This window comes from Phalacrocorax aristotelis, chromosome 25 (assembly GCF_949628215.1).
Source record: "Phalacrocorax aristotelis chromosome 25, bGulAri2.1, whole genome shotgun sequence".
Taxonomy (NCBI): Eukaryota; Metazoa; Chordata; class Aves; order Suliformes; family Phalacrocoracidae; genus Phalacrocorax; species Phalacrocorax aristotelis.
In genome coordinates this window covers 439,134-452,334 of record NC_134300.1, presented here as the reverse complement: position 1 = coordinate 452,334, position 13,201 = coordinate 439,134, and the positions used below count along the sequence as shown (strand labels likewise).

Below are 13,201 nucleotides of genomic sequence, written 5' to 3'. Positions count from 1 at the left end.
TCTTTCTAAGATATCATTTCTACCCTAAGCTGGTATCTGTGCTCCGGGTTTTTATTCTGTATTCTGTGTTCCTTGTTTTGGGGGTTAATTGAGCTACGTATGCGTAGTGCTGTCTGGGCGATGCACCCTCCGTTTCTGGTTGGGCGGCACCGTCTCCTGGTATTGTAATGCTGCCCTGAAATGAGAGGAGAGAGGCTGCTGTCATCAAAGATCAAACTAGTACCTGTATGCAGGGACACGGAAAGAATGGCACTGCTGTTCTAACATGGAAAATGAACGAGACAGATGAGCTTTCTATTCCTTCAGCTGGAAACATTGCAGAAACTGCTGTCAGGGTGGTTCAGGTGTGGGAGTGAGGAATGGAGGCTGTAGTGGTGGAGAGACCTTCACAAACGTGTTACTGCCCTTGTGGTGTGTTCTTCAAGGTAACTGGTTGAAGAAACCCTTGCGTGGTGATCTAAAGTACGTCCTTGTCCTTCCTCACCTTCAGGAGGTGCGTGGCTGTAATTGCGAGCCTGCTGGTGTTCCAGCAGTGGCAGGCAGCACGAGCCCTTCTCTTTGCACATAAATTCCACAGCAGCCTTTGAATTGCCCTCTGCTCATGGGACACTTTGGATGAGGTATGAATTGTTTGTTAACGCTATCAGTGGTTGCATGTCTGATTTGTGATGAGTAGCATGCAGCTACAGATCAATGAGTGTGTGAAATCTCAGCAAGATTTCAAATGTAATAACCATTTCCTACAGCACTGTAGCATTTTCCAGGTTATCTTAAAGCAAAATCTGGCAATTAAGACCTTTCTGGGTTTTGTCCGAGGGCTCCCGAATCGCACCGAATCCTAGGAACTCCTTTCAGGTGACATTTCCACTCCTATTTTCAGGCAATATAGCATATGTAACAGATTTAGTATTTTGGCACTTTGATGGCTAAGTATGGTAGCTTTCTGAACACAGGGCTTGGGCTTCCACAAAGAAACACTGTTCTAAAGACGATGCTGCTGACATTGTTGTTATTTGTTTGTCAGATCACTGATTTTTTTTTTCACTTAAATAGACTTTGAAGTGTCTAGACTATCACCGTTCTTCCTTAGAAATTGAAGTACCGTATCTGGTACCGATCTGTAACACTGGGGCTATACAGTCTGGCTAAAGGTGCCTTCGTGTTTTGATGGTTGATTATTTAAGAACACAAAACTGTAGTGCAGGCTTCATAGTTTTGATCCTTCTGCAGCAGAGACAAAACACCTGAGGGTTTCCTCTTGCACTGTTGTGTTCTGGGTCCTGTATGTGGGAGGGTAACTTGTGACAAAGTAGAAAAGGGATTTTGGGGGGCTTTTTTAGTTGCACTGACTCTACCAAGAGAGAAGAGTTTATGTGTACGAATGAATTTCCACGTTCCCTAGGCTATCAGAACATCATGTTTTGATGTTCAGGCTTTATAACTTGTTTGCACTGCTTGATGTTGGGTACAAGTGCTCTGCTTGAAGTTCTGATCACCTTTCTTTATTCTTCTAGAAGTCAAACCGAGCCAGTGAGTGGAACATCAAAAGCAGTACGTAAAAACACAGTCTCACAGGTTTTTCTGCACACTGGACTTAATTCTGAACAATGGAGCCTTGTGACAATTTTCCAAACATTAACTTAATATGTTTTCAAGAAAACCATAGACTGTGTTGTAAAGACAATATGTTTGATTCGGCATAGTAAAAACTAGTAATGCCATCATTTGCGCAGTTCTAATGTGACTATTGGTATTGGTGCCCAGTCATGCGTTGTATTTCATCCTGAATATGCAAGGATATTTCCTGAAAGGCTGTGTGTTGTACAGATCGCTTTTAGATGATGTAGGTTCAAGGTTTGCTCAACCGAACATGGTGCCATGCTCTACATCTGCCTGTCTACAGCTAGTAATGTGCATGTTTGTGTAGCTTGTTGTGTGCTTCTGTTCTTTGCAATAAGAATGGTTTGGAGTGTGCTTTTTACCATTTTCACCTTGTATCACTTAGCTTCTGTTTTTAAATACTTTTGCTTTGCCTAATGGTTTTTGAAATTGTTACCAAAACCCACTGAGAAAGCATTGTTACTGAACTCGGTACAGTTTCTTCCTTTTGATCTGCGGGTTCGAACAAATACCAAACCCAGCAGATGCCCTATGTTTTGAGGACAGTTCTGTGCAGCTCAATGACTCCTTTTCATGTCCGTAAATACTTGAGTGTTTGTTCCTGAAACCATATAATGGAAGTGATGTTGTTTGGGCCCCTCTCAGTACAGAAATGTCTTCAGTGGACTGCCGTGAAGGTAAATATTATCGTTGCTACACAAAGTGGTGTTCTGAATTTCTGCATTTGCTCTTTCCACTTTCTCTGATGAAGCAGTTGACTAGTTTGCCTGCAAATGAAAATCCCTAAAACCCAGTGTACAAATTTTGGCACAGGGTTAGAGCCCAGTGCCTTTGTGGGTCAAATCCCCCATTTTTGGATCTGGGTGACCTCAGGGTTGGATGCTGCTTTAGTTTCCCAAAGGTGAAGCCTTTCTTTAGTATAGCACGACTTTGAATTTACATTTGGAAAAGGGGCAGCATTTTTCGTCAGGTTTGAAAACACTGTCGTTCTGCTACTAAAATGTAAATAACAGAAGGAAATACTGGACTGGTAATGGCCTAGATCGTGATTTGCCACTTGGGTCGAATACTGCGTGTAACTACACATTTTAAAACGGCCCTTGCAGTATCAAAATTACTATGTGGTGTGTTTACTTTTCGTCTTGATGTTTGGTATAGCTGCTTTTCCTTCACTCGAATGGTGTGAGGCATTACTCTAACCCTGGCTCATTGGAGCTGATCACTTGATAAGCTGTTCGGATAACTTAACCTAGAGATTCATGAGCTCAGGGTCTGTGCCTGTGAAGAATACAGCTGCTGATTCCCATGGAATGGGCTACAATCAACCTAAAATTGAAAGCCTTTTGTATGTAGGTCTAAATCTGACATCCGTAATTCTGTCCCCGATTGGTTCAGATTCCTTTTTGGACATGAATGCCTCTCCTTGTGAGCTTGAGTGCGCTGAGAGGAGAAAAGGAGAGTTAGTTGAAAAGGAGAAGATGACAGGCTTTTTCTGCTTAAAGTAATCGTGGAAATGTCATTTTAAGTGTGGGTCTTAAGATGAGATGTATGTGCGTTTCTGTCCTTAACAGGACAAAAATTTTGAGCCCGTTCCCAGAACGGAAAGAGCACAGGAATTCCGTGGAGTTTCATGGTGGGGGTGAAAGGTCCCAACACAAGGGTGCTATGCTGACAAGCAGTGGAAAATATGCAATGCCAGCTCTTAATGCGTAAGTATGGAATCAATGGGACTGACCAAAAAGTGAACGAGAGGAACCTTGGGGAAATGTCTGAGTGGCAACGCAACCGACCTGGCCAGCCCCTGCAGTTACGGGGGAGGAAGCATTGCCATTGTACCTTCACCTTAAAATGTGGGATACTTTCTAATATTACAGTAGGGGGGTCCTCCTGTTCATGCCCCTGGGAGCTGGTTAATCGTGTGGTGTGCTAAGAACCTGTATTTCTACAAAACATTTCAGCGGTGGTTACAGCGGAGTCATTCTCTTTGAAAGCTGGTTTTGGTTCTGTTTGATATTGCAAAGGCTCCTTGCAACATTTTAACAGCTGGCTGTTGGACTGAGATTTCCTCCCCCTCTGACTTTTATCAAATGCCATGTGTGGAACAGCCTGAAGTTTTCCTGTTGCTATAAGCTAAGAAAATACTACTGTGTGCTGACAAGCGTGGCTGTTTTAAAATGCACTAGGTAGCACTTCTGTTTCTCTGTCACGGATCTCCTTCTGTAGAAGCTGTAACGTAGACTACTTCCATTTCTAAAATGTAGCTACTTGGAGACTAACTTGGTCCTGAGCCCGCAATTTACATTTACCCGCTGGCAAAGGAGAGGTGGGATTCATTTCAATTGATTTCTAGCTGTCAAAAAAACCTATTTTTCTAGCCTGAGCTAATTTCTGGGTTGATCAAACGAATGGGAGAGTTCTGCAGAAGGTGAATTGTTGCCCTTCCCTCTTCTAGTGTTGTGGCTGTAGAAAAGTAGTTTAAACTAAAGGCTAATGTGGAGCGAGAAGAATTCCATCTGTTCTCTTCCTCTGATAAAATCCAAAGCTTGGGAAAGTTTTCCTTGACCCATCTTTAACTAGTGTCTTTTTCCTTCCCCCACACCCTGCTCCAGGGAAGCTTATGCGAGAGAAAAGAAGGAAAGGTCCCTCTTTTTACCAGAGGAGTCGTCTTTCTCCTCTTCTTCCTCCTCCTTGTCCTCCTCCTCCTTCTCTGGTGATGATCGTATTCGAGATGAGTTGCTGTGTCTCATTTGTAGTAGGGACCCTGTAACCCAGTTGGGTTATTGGCCATGCCACCTTTTCAGAGGACCACACCCAAATTCCTTTAAGGCATTGCCCAGGTGTTTTCCTGTTGGTTCCTCATCCATCAGCAGCCCCTGGCTCTTCTCAGTCACGGGGTACACTCTTCTCTGAAATGGGGCACACTTTTACAGGAATCGCTGCCCGAGGTAGAAAATACCACAGCAACCATCTCAGAAACCCCAAAGGAGGGTAAAAGAAAAGAAAAACACGGCCAGTGTGGACAGGGTGAACAGGGTGGGCGGTTCTTTTTGGAGAGGCTAGGGGTGGTAAAAGACTAGAAGTTGAGGTGGGGTGGAAAAGAAAAATGGAAGCCCGAGGTGAGCAAAGGATGAGATCAGGGCTCTTTCAGGGTACCTGTCCAGCAGCCCTGCCCTGATGTGAATCACTTCCGTGGTCGGGGTGACCCTTACTGCTCACCCCAACGCCGGCAGCAGGGAGAGGGAGGGAGGACAGCACCCTTCAGGCTGGAAGGGACCTCGTGGCTGGTCACACGTCAATCACTTGCCTGGCCCCGCCTCCTCAAAGGCGATTGGCTGTCCTGGGCCAGCTGACTCCCCTCTGGGTGGGTGTTGTGGGCGACTGGCTCCGCCCTCAGGGTTTAGACCCTCCGGGTGAAACTGTGGGCCCTGAGGAAAGGCTCTGGGTCGTAACAGACAGGTTGTGACCCTGAAAATGAGGGTTTCAGCCCCACAGAGGTGGCTTTGGGCACTGCAAGGATGGGCTCGGTGTTGCAAATGGCGCTCCGGAGCCTGAAAACGAGGGCAACCTCTTGGTTCTGACCGGAGCTGGCCTTGGTGCCCAATAACTCCTGGCAACAGACCACCTCTCCTGCCCTGAGGGACCACCACAACAGATGGAGCCCACAGTCGCGGACCCAACGAACTCAATGGACGTTGTGTGGACATTTCATGGGCGTTTCACAGCGCTGGTCCGTAGACTGAGGGAATGCTATCTGTGTGTTCGGTCAAAGGATGGGAACGGGGGTGGTGGTTCACGAGGTTGTATTGGGTAGTGCGGGACCTGAGCCTGGCGGTAATGGTATGGAAGAAGGGGTGGAGAAAGGACTGTTGTGATTTAACTCTATCCCAGCCAAAAGCAGCACAGCTCCCCAGCACAAGAGGGGACTTTGCCGGGACACGTGATGACTCGCCAGCTTGGCACAGCTGGGTGCCTTTTCCTGTGCTTTGTGCCCTGAGATGTCTCAGCAGGGGCAGGTTGGGCTAAAGCCTCTCTCCTCCTCCCCTCCGGGTGCTGTGGTGCAGCGGGGCAGCTGGGGCTTTGTTGCAAGGACACCCTGGGTCTGGGTGTGCCGTCCTGCGGGCAGCGGCAGAGGCCAGGAATGACACTGTCTGCTCGGCACGCTCAGGGTGCTCCCCATGGCAAGGACACCATGGGACTGGGCTTCTTGTTCCAGCTTTACTAGATTAAAACAAAAACAAAACAAAAAAAAAACAACAACAAAAAAGACGACTACAGCCATTTTCCATAGAGTTTAATGTCTCCGGGGCTCAGCAGAGCCAGCAGCACAGTGACCGCAGGCTCCACCCTGATGCTGGCATCTCTTTTGTCAGGACAAAGATTGTCTGAGCTGCCAGGGACCTGACCGACTGTTCAGGATCTCCCCCCAAGGGCAGGAGGGCTGCAAGAGAAGGGAGCAGAGCAGATGTGAACACCCACTGCCTGCAGAGACTCCCAGGACCCCCCTCCAGACCATGCCAGCCCCACCCATCTCTATTTCCCTGGCCAGGAGGAGCAGGTGAGACAAACAGAACAGCTGCAAGCTGCTCTCAGGAATGCCCCATGTGCCCCAGGCATGCTCCTCTGCCCCTGAAGCATTTCCCTGGAGCAGGGCCAGGCACGGCAGCACCCTGCCCAGGCTCTGTGCCCTGCCCTCCAGCCCGTGCCAGCACAGCACTGCCCCTACTCACCGTTGCAGATCTCATACAGGCTGTCTTTGCTCCAGTTCCTCAGGCGCCGTGCAGCAAGCCCTAGGCACAGAGCTCCTGTCAGACCTCTGCTCCCCAGCACGCTCCCAGCAGCACGGCCCCGGCCCTGCCAGCTCAGCCACACACCCTCCTCCCCCTCAGCAGCGCCGGCCCCAGGGAAGGACGCTACCCGAGGGTGGTGGGACTGAGCAAGGCTCCCAGCAGCCCACGTGCGTGGTGGGCCCTGCACAGGGCAGCCGGGGCTCTGGCAGCCACGGGGCTGCCCCTTGCTGCCGGTGCAGTGGAGGGGACAGGGGACAGGCTGCCAGAAGAGGGTCCCCGGGGGCTGTGGCTCACCGATGAACCTCACGGCTGCCTCTCGCAAGGTGGCCTGAGGGTCATTCAGGTACAGCAGGCTCTGACGCACATATTCTTCTACCCTGTGCCTGTTGTGCTCCAGCTGGAGAGAGCAGAAGGGCACGGGGCTGATACAGACCCTCCCCAGCAATCTAGACCAGTCCCTCCTCCCAGTGCCCTCCTTCCCTCTCAGCCAGCAGCCCTGTGGGACTGAGGTTCCGAGAGTGCCACAGGCACAGGGCAGTAGGGGTTGATGAGAATGCTCTGTCCCACTGCCAGGGCTTGCACGGGCCTGGGTCTTGTTTGGCACCCTGGAGGCAGGGAGGGGAGAGGGGCCTGGAGAGGAGCCCTTGGGGCCTCTGAGCTTGAGGGCAGGGAAGGCAAATGCAGCTGCAGGCTGTGGGCTCCGGGCTGGAGCAGGGGAGATGAGGCACAGCTGCATAGCCCTCCCCAGGGGTACGAGGGGCGGCCCTCATCCAGCCCGGCCCTGGGGCTTGGGGCTTGTCCTCACCAAGCACTTTCCAATCAGGTCTCTCTGATATGTCTTGGCCAGGTCGCTGAGCTTCCTCCACGCCAGGAACTCTGCACAGGTGAGGAGGGTGTCCCTAGAGGCCTGCAGAGAAGCAGAGGCTGGGAGATGGCACCACAGCTCAGGGACGAGACCTGGCATCCTCCTCCACTTGGCCAGGCTCCGAGCCCTTCCCAGCCCCTTACGGGAAGAGGCAGTGGGGGACAGAGACTGAACCGGGTTCAGTGCTGAGGGCAGGGACACGGGGCGGGCACGGCCTCAGGTATCTCACGCTGCCGGCCAGCAGAACAGAGATCCTCAAGAGCTGCCGAGCTCCTGCCAGGGATGGGGCAGACTGAAGGGCAAGGGAGGAGTGGGCCTACGGCTGTAGGCAGCGAGGGCTGGAGTCCCAGAGCCCCTGGGGCAGGACGGAGCCAGCAGCACCTCCCATGGGCATCCTCCAGCAGGACGCTTGGCTGCCCAGCTGGGGCTGCCCCAGCTCCTTCACGCCCAGGCTCCGGACAGGCAGAGCTTTGATCCCGCGATGCAGTGCCAGGCCCCTTCTGGCTGCATCTTCCTTCCCACTGCTCTCCCTGCCCCAGGCTGGGGAACAAGCTGGCTCTCCCCACCCCTTGGGAGTGCTGCACCTCTCTGCAGAGGCCAAGTTCACCAGCCCTAGGTGAGGGCACCTACGTGAGCAGGGCTTTGTTTCTGCAGCGCTCCTGCTCTCAGGGAGCTGGGACGTGCCCTGGCCCAAACAGCTGGGGGTCTCTTGGGCGCAGCCCTGGGGGACAGGGGTTGGGGCTCAAAGCCCAGGCCTCCCACACCTGCAGGGACAGCTGGGAAGCCTGTAGGGACTCGTGTGTTTGGTGGCCATGGGCTGCTACTGAGCCTTGCTGGAGCAGGCAGGGCAGGTCGGGGAAATGCCTGTGCCAGGTTCTCTGGCCCAGCTCGTACTGGGTCTGCAGGCTGTGCTGGAGGAGGGCTGAATGGGGAGAGCGGGTGTGGGGGGACCCCAGCTCCCCATCCACCTCTGCAGCAGGCAGCAGGGGGGCAGGAGGAAGGCAGTGGTGGGAGCAGGGCAGGGAAGGAGGGGAGCAGTGGGACCCTGAGGTGACACGCTTTCCCAGACTCTGACATCGAGCAGCCCTTGCCCCTTATGCCCAGGCCACCCCCGTGGTGTCAGCACACCCCTCCCCTCAACACTGGTTGCTGGTCACTGCACCTTGGCCACGCTCCTGATCTGGTCGCTCATATGGAAGAAGAGCGGGAGCAGGACCCTCTGCACTTTCTTCTTCATCATCTTCTTGTTTCTCCCCACCACACTCTTCATCACGTCCTTGAAGAGGCTGATGGAGAGCTCACGCACCTGGCTGCACTCCTGGTAGGGAGGAGGACGGGGGACTTCAGCAACAGCCGCTCCTTGCCCGTGGTGAGCAAGGGCGTCAGCGTGGCTGATGTGAGGGGAGACGCTCTGAGGCCGGATCCTGAACACAGGGGCTGTGGGCCAGATCTGCAGCAGCGGCTCAATGGCCCCAGAGCCCTGAAAGGGCAGGCAACAGGAGTGAAGAGGGGAGGGGAGCCCTGGCCAAGTGCTGCCCACGGGGCTGGGCTGAGGGGCAGCACTCTTTGCAGAGTGCCCCTCTGTAGGGCTCAGGCTCCCGCGGCAGCCTTACATCATCAAAGAGGGGCTGGAGCTTCTCCACCAGCTGCGGAGCCATCAGGCTGGCCTCCTCCCTCTTCATGTGACCCATCATGTTCCTGACGAACACCAGGGCCTTCACCCTGACGTGAGTGTTGGCATCCTGCAGGGTCTCCATCACGTCTGGCAGCAGGACCTGTATTTTTCTTGCCTGTATGAAGGACACAGTTTCCTTATTCTGAAGCAGCGAAAGACCACCCTGGCATGCATGCAGCGGTCGGTGAGCATCAGGCTCCCGTCCGGCTTCCCAGCAGGTGGCACAGGAGTCACTGCAGCAGCCTCCTGGCAGGCAGTGGCCACTGATGGGGATGTGGGGAGAGCCCGAGGAAGGGCAGCGAGGGCAGGAGAGCAGTGTCACCTGCTCAGCCACCCCCGTTCCCGACCATCCAGAAGGGGCAGGTGGATTGGTAACCCTCTGTGCCAGGACGGCTCCCCAGGCACCCACCAGCCCCCTCCATAGCAGGGAGGGTGACTCTGTAGCCCTCACCCCACGTTGTGACTCCCAGCCAAGGCCAGGCCACCGCGTTACCCGCTGCCAACATGGCTCTGCTCGACTATACCCTGCTCACCGTCTCCGGAGTCTCCGAGAGTGTGATGAGGCCCCTGAGCGCCAGTGGGAGCATCGCCAGGCTTGCATGCCTCAGGTACCTCTGGGCTTTGTACAGGGCAGCAAACTCCCCTGTTTCGATGTCAGCGCGGACCAGCAGCTAGAACGAAGGCAGCAGTGAGAGACGAGCAGAGCCCACGGGGCTCCCTCCGCCTCCACCCAGGCAGGACACGCGGGCGGCGGCAAGTGTCTCCTCTCCCCAGACTTGAAGCCACTCACAGCCAAGGGGCAGAAGAAGGCGTCCTCTGCAGCACAGCTGAACACCTTGCGCAGCCGCTGGTCCTGGAGCACGCTGAGCAGCTCCGTCAAGACATTCCACAAAGCCCAAGGCACGGAGGCCATCACCTCCCACATGGCCAGGGCAGCGCTGCAGACCCAGAGTGCTCGGTCAGCAAGGCTGCCTCAGCCACTGCACCGTGCCCGGGCCAGCCTCTCCAGCCCCAGGCTGCGCTGCAGCCCTGGCTCTGCCCACCCCCCTCGCGTGGGGTGCCCGGGGGCCCTGCCCGTGCCCGCAGGAGGGGGCTGAGGTGGTGTTCCCCGTGGGGCAGGGAGGAGCGTGGTGGCGGGGCTCTGGCTTGGCCAGCTTTGGCTGCTGCGGGCCTGGCTGACCCACTGGGGCTGGGAAGGGTGGTGGGATGGAGGGCCCTGCTCCTTGCGGATGTCCTGCCGTTTTCCCTGGGTCTGGCAGCCAGAGGGTCTCTGGGCCCCTCTCCCCGCAGGGAACAAGCCCTCCAGGCTGTCGGGGCCAGTACCTGTCACATGTTGGAGAGATCATCAGCAGGCTCCTGACCACATCCCTGGGGCACCACTTGGTCAGCAGGAGAAGGAGTGAGTGCAGGCTGTGCCGGGCTGGCTCCCTGCGGATGCACTCCACGTTTTTGTGGATGTACCTCATGATCTTTGGCACCTGGTGGGGACACAGGTCAGGGTGGTGCTACCAGTGGAGTGCAGCCATTTTGCAAGCTGCCAGTGAAACTGCTGCCTTCCCCATCCCTCTCTGCTGCCTTGAAGGGGCTTCAGGTGCGCGAGAGAGCTGGGTTAGGGAAGAAGGGAAGAGCAAGGCCTGACAGGGCTCATGGGCAGGGCAGGCCAGCCACAGGGCACTTACATCCGTCAGCCAGGAGGCAGGGTCTCTCACAGCCGTGTCCAGGACTTCGCTGCCCAGCTCCCTGTCATAGCTGTCGTCTGCTGTCAAGGCCTCAATGGCCACGAGGAGAACCTCTGTCTTCTGAGAAGGCTGGAGGTATTCTCCAAACAACTATGGGAGGGAGGAAGGAAGGGAGGGAAGACACGTCACGCCGAGCACCTGGATGGTCTTGCTTGGCTGAGCACCGCGAGCAGCTCTGGCAAGAGATGCCCGGCAGTGCTGGCAGCAGTGGCGCAGGACAGCTGGAAGCAGGGATTGCATTCTCTGCAGGGGAAAGGATGAGAGCTGAGGGGCCCCAGGGTGACGGAGGAGGGCTGGGGTCATGGCTGCCGTGTGTTGGCCCTGCAGAGAACCAGGGCTCACTGGTGGCCAGGAGGGCTGCAGTGCTGCCCTCGGATAGTCCATGCCGGGGGTCAGCAGTGTGCCAGCCCCACTGATTCTGGTTCCCTTTGCTCACACAAACCTCCTGCCAATGGCACGGGCAAGAGTCCAAGCAAGGGGGGAGCTCATTACCGTGCTCATGTCGCTGCTGTCGAGCGATGAAAGCAACCAGGTGCTCTCAGAATCCCATCCCAGTTGGAGCTCTGGATCCTCGGGATTATCCTCTGGCAGTGTCTCGCCTACGTGGAGGAGAAACACCGAGGAGTCAGTAGGACACAGCATCTTTGCCAATGAGCTTGCCAATGGGGGAAACAGGCTTGAAGCTTGGCACGGCTGAGGAGGGGGGCTGCACTGGGGCCAGATCCCAGCCCTGAGCAGCCCTGGCACTCAGGCACCATGTGCCCCCTGCCCATGGGACCCCTGCTGCCAACGTGCCAAGGAAGCGGGATCCCAGCATCGAGCTGGTTGTGCTCGCTGGCCCCGACCCTGCCAGTCCGGGGGGGCCCCTCACTCACCGCTGTGCAGCGACTGGACCATGCACACCTCGTAGGGCTCTGATGCAGAGCTGCTCTCCTGGGGAGCCCCCACCTCCTCCCAGGCCACCCTGAGGCGGCTGGGGGAACTCTCCAGCATCCTGCAAATGGAGGAGAGTGGAAGGGGACAGCGGGGCAGCTTAAGGGAAACGGCTCGGTGCCGCAGGGCTGCCAGGGGCAGCAGGGAAAGGCGTGGGCTGCGCTCGGGGTCTCCTCGCCAGCTCCGCGCTCCTGCCCTGTCCCGTCGCTGTCTTGTCAGACACTGCAGGGCCGCAGCCACGCTGGCTATATATGGTGCCGTGGGGTGTCAGAGGGGGGTGACAAAGGGCCCCATTGTGACCCGCTGCCCGGGCCGGGAGGGGCGGGGCGCCGACAGCAGGGCGTCGGGATCCAGCTCGGCATTGGCCTGTGGGTTCTCTCAGGGTGCCCCCTGGTCCCCAGTCTGACCTTACGTCCCCTCAGAACCTTCCTGTGCCCTCCGGCTCGTCCCAGGGCCCTGCATTCACACACCCCGGCATGGACTTCCCTGAGAGACCCCTGCTTCTCCCCCTCTGTGTCGTGCCCCCTTCACGGTTCTCCACTTCCTGGCATCTCACAACTACATCCTTTCCTCGACTCCGAAAATCTCTCTCAGCACCAGGAAGCAAAAGATGTTTACATCGGCTCCTCTGCTCCGATCGGTGTTTGGGGCTGCAGCTGTCGATGGGACTCTTACAGTGTGGATCGCTTACCAGATGCTGTCAGAATAGGAAACCCAGAAGAGATAATCTCTGTCTTCTGCACTGCCTAAACATCTTTAATCAATGCCCTCACCTGCAGCCTAAGAGACAGAGGACTTGAGGAGTCATTCTGAAAAGCCTGCTCCGAACACATGGATCTCTCCGGGATCCAAACCAACGCCAACTGACCTGGACAGCTTCTAAGCTGCTCCTTATTTGTGCCTTTAGAGATGTCTCGAGATTTCTAAGGTGGGCAGTGGCGAGGATGGACATGTTTTGATGGTGTCTGCTGTCTCGCTGATTACAGAAGCTTTCATTCACCACTGTCTTCAGCAACCCTGGCTCGAGGTGCAACTCACCGCTTTAGAGAGTGGGAGACTGTTGGAGGTGGCAGACTAGTTGGCAGACTAGTTGGCCTGGGGTGAAATTGGTGAGACCACAGAGGGGAAACATGCCAGCCAAAAGATTGTCAAGTAGAGCATCAGGATAAAAGGGGAAAAGAGGGACTAGGAGGTGCAGCTGAGAATGAGCCAGGGATGTCTGGCGGTCCCAGTCCAGCAGCCCCGTACCCGCTCCGTGCAGCCTGCAGCAGGACAAGAAACCTGTTGCCCTGACTGTACCGACGGTGCCTGACTGGCTGCTGCTGTCAGGCGGAGCAGGAGCGCTCCCAGCGTCAGCAACGGGGCACCGTGGTGTGCTGGTTTTGGCTGGGGTAGAGTTAATAGAGTTAATAATAAGTATGCCCTATCCTCATAGTAGCTAGGATAGGGCATAGTTTGGATTTGTGCCGAAAACTGTGTTGATAACCGAGGGATGTTTTCGTATTGCTGAGCAGGGCTTACCCAGAGTCAAGACCTTTTCTGCGAGTGGGCTTGGGGCGCACAAGGGGTTGGGAGGGGGCAA

The 13,201-nt window shown here is 55.4% G+C and overlaps 1 long non-coding RNA gene across 1 annotated transcript; it reads left to right on the top strand.

Annotated features, from left to right (window-relative positions):
- Positions 1-3,194: 3,194 nt before the first annotated feature.
- Positions 3,195-7,891, top strand: LOC142048342 (uncharacterized). Its single transcript, XR_012657453.1, has 3 exons — positions 3,195-3,329; positions 5,991-6,175; positions 7,255-7,891. It is a non-coding gene; the product is annotated as an uncharacterized LOC142048342 (long non-coding RNA).
- Positions 7,892-13,201: the final 5,310 nt, after the last annotated feature.